Here is a 3,346-nt window from a genome sequence, read left to right on the forward strand (position 1 = left end):
GGTGGGATGTATAAGCATGTGCTGTCTTGTGGCTTTGCTAAATGATGAGTGTTTGAGGGAGCAACTTGAGGACTAACTGGAGAACATATTTTCTTTTGCACGTCTTACCAGCTTAGGCCTCTGGCTGGTCAGAAAGGAGGTTACAGGATGTATGAGAATCTCATAGTACCAGATAGTTTCTTTCAGCAATTGTATACTTACTGGGTGCAGAATACTGGGCAACACACCTTACTCATTGGTAACACCTACTGCTCTGGGATGTCCTTGACTTTGTTATTGACTGCTTTTCATCACCTTTATTAGAACCTAAGCTATTTCACCACCACATATATAAAACTAAGCTCTGTTGCTCAAACTCTTGAGAGTTGATGGTAAAATTCTCACACATTTTTGACAGCTAATAAGGACAGCTATAATATTTGACTTTAGTAAGCTTATTGTCTGAGGAGAAGATGACAAATTATAGACCTCTGCTTGTTTTCTTCACAAATAGCATTTTTTCCACAATACGACCATACACATTCATTTACTGTCTTTTGGTTATTTTGTGCCTAAGACAGCAGAGTTGCATGGCTGTGATGAGCTTCACTGGTTATAATTTGGGCCTAAATATTTACTGTCTATTCCTTACAGAAAAGATGCATTATCTTTTGGGCAGGTGGATAGCAACTATATATTAACATGACAGTATCCCAATAGATTAGGAGAAGGACTGTAGAGGCTGTAGAAGGAATGACGTATCTGTCAGTTGTGTCACTGAGAACCTGTTCCCCTGGACTTCATGTTCTTTTTTATCCTTCAGATTGATTTGGACCCTTTCTGGTCATCCATGAAAACAATTGCTAAGGTGGGAATTCTAGTACTGTTTGGGATTCAGATTCTTGGGGTGGGCCTGTACACAGAAGTTTCTCTGGTCCCACCCAGCCCCATGATCCAGAAGTCACTTATAAAATAATTACTCAGAGGCTTATTTTAATTATAAACTGTATGGCCTATGGCTTTCACTTCTTGCTAGCTAGCTCTTTCACTTTAAATTAACGCATTCCTATTAATCTGTATGTTGCCATGTGGCTGTGGCATTACTGGTCTGCTGGCATCTTCTTGATCCTTTAGCAGTGGGCTGTCATCTCTCCCGACTCTGTTCTTCTCTCTGTATCTCTGCTTGGATTTCTGGCCTGGCTGTAAGCTTTCTTGCCATAGACCAAAACAGCTTTATTCATATCCAAAGGGAGCCACACATATTCACAGCATAAAGAAAGACATCCTACAGCACTTCCCCTTTTCTGTCTAATCAAAAAGGAAGGTTTTAACTTTAACATAGTAAAATTATATATAACAAAACAGTTATCAAGCAAGAATCAAAGTTATAGTATCTAGTCTATTTGTATTTGGCAAAATTAAAGAAAATATTCTATCTATCCTATTTTTGTGAGTCTAAAGTTTTATATCTAATTTATCTTTTATCATGACTAAGGAAAATTATAGTTACAATTATCTAGTCTTGAACTCCATCAAAGACCTCAGAAGGGTATAATATTACCTAAGTAAACAGGAAGGGCATTGTAAGCAACTTCCAAAATTCTGGAAATGACAGAGACAGTAGGCTGTCTGGACAGTCACCCGAAGTTCCTCTGCAATGTTGAGGCATCTATCTTCAGCCTATATGGCTAGAGTCTTTGGCAAAGCTTTCAGTGAAGCAGGAAATTTTAAAGACTGTTTCACTCATTCTGGCAAAGTCTGTCAGTCGCTTCTCTCCATGTCCTGTAGCATGTCTGGCAGTTTCTTCTGTGAAGCAGGAACCTGAAGGACCATCTCACCCTGCAAAGTTCATTGGTTGCCTTCCTATGGGTCCTGCATGTCCAGTTTACACAGCATCCTGTCAAGCAGTCAAGACAAGGGCACTCTTTTGCCCAGTGGCTAACTTTTGCCACAAAGAAAGCAAACTCCATAATGAGTTTATTCAATTCCCATCATTCTTTTTGAAGTAATTGGTGGTGCCAGGAACAGATGTGTCTGACTGTCCAGAAATGTCTAAGTTCTTAAAACATTTTAAATGCCACATTCTGTAGGTCTTTGAAGTGTTTGAAGATTACCTATCTAATTGAAATATATCTATGTATACCTAGAAAACTTAATTAACATGACTGTAAGTTTAATTATCATAGGTGACTAATTATTAATCTGTATTTCTTAATTATATATTATAATTTTAAATGAGTTGCATAAACATAATACCTTAAACAAGAGTAAAAATTACATATAACAAGATTAACTTTAAATTTGTATCAATAAGCCAAAACCCATACCAATGTAAAATATTTTGAGATTAACAGTTGTTTTGTGGATTAAAGTAGATTCAATAATCTACCCTTTTTCTCATAATTTTTATATCATATCCCCCTTTCTTCTTTTAGAAAGAGATTGACTATGACCAATAACAATTTGTAACCCTAAACAAAGACAAATATCCATAATCCATTTTTTGGGGGAAATGTGGGCGTAGTCCTCCAGGCTACTTTCTGCTGATTGGAGGCACTGTTAATCTTTTGGGAATCCTGAGAAAATTTAGGACAATAGTCAAGTCCTGGGAAGACCAGCTATAACCTTTGCTGATAGATACCATCTGTCAAGGTTCAGCAGGTCTCACTTGATCAAATCTGATTCATTTTAACCTGGAACAAATCCACAGCCTCTTGCTTCCTGTGGAAACAAAAACAGAGCCTCCTTTCCAAAGCAACATATACTTAGATCAAAATTTTGAAGTCAAGATACACTTAAAAAATATATATATGTATATAGGTTTAACTCTGCAGCCTTTACAATCAAATGTCTCTCTCCAGTTAAAAACTCCAAAGACAATATAATCCAGACTCTGTGTAATTTCTATCTTTATGTGGCTTATTATAGTTTTTATATATTATTTTATTTTTTAAGATTTTATTTTATTTTTATGGCTCTCTATATTCTTTCTCTTCTCTTTCTCAAGCTGATGTATCTTTTACATACATTGTAAACCATTTAGAGGTTTATTCCATCTGAATCTGTCTTATTGTGTACCTATAATTTTTTCTGGCCAGGAGAGAATTTATATTGTTAAGCTTTGTGCCTAGGATGACAGCAGCAGCTCTGGCTGCTAATTCCGCCCTCCTCAGCTTCCCAACATGGCAGAGGTACACCTACTAGCAGTTCTGGGAGCCATACTTACCTCCAACTCTGTGAAGCAGTGGGTCTATGTCTCCATCAATCGGCGTGTAGCCCAGAAACCTTTTTTTTTTTTTTTTTTTTTTTTTGTCTGTATTAGCAAAAGCTAAATCCACCATGTAGTGTGCTGCATGGCTTGGAGATG

Source organism: Peromyscus leucopus, chromosome 4, assembly GCF_004664715.2.
Source record: "Peromyscus leucopus breed LL Stock chromosome 4, UCI_PerLeu_2.1, whole genome shotgun sequence".
Classification (NCBI taxonomy): domain Eukaryota; kingdom Metazoa; phylum Chordata; class Mammalia; order Rodentia; family Cricetidae; genus Peromyscus; species Peromyscus leucopus.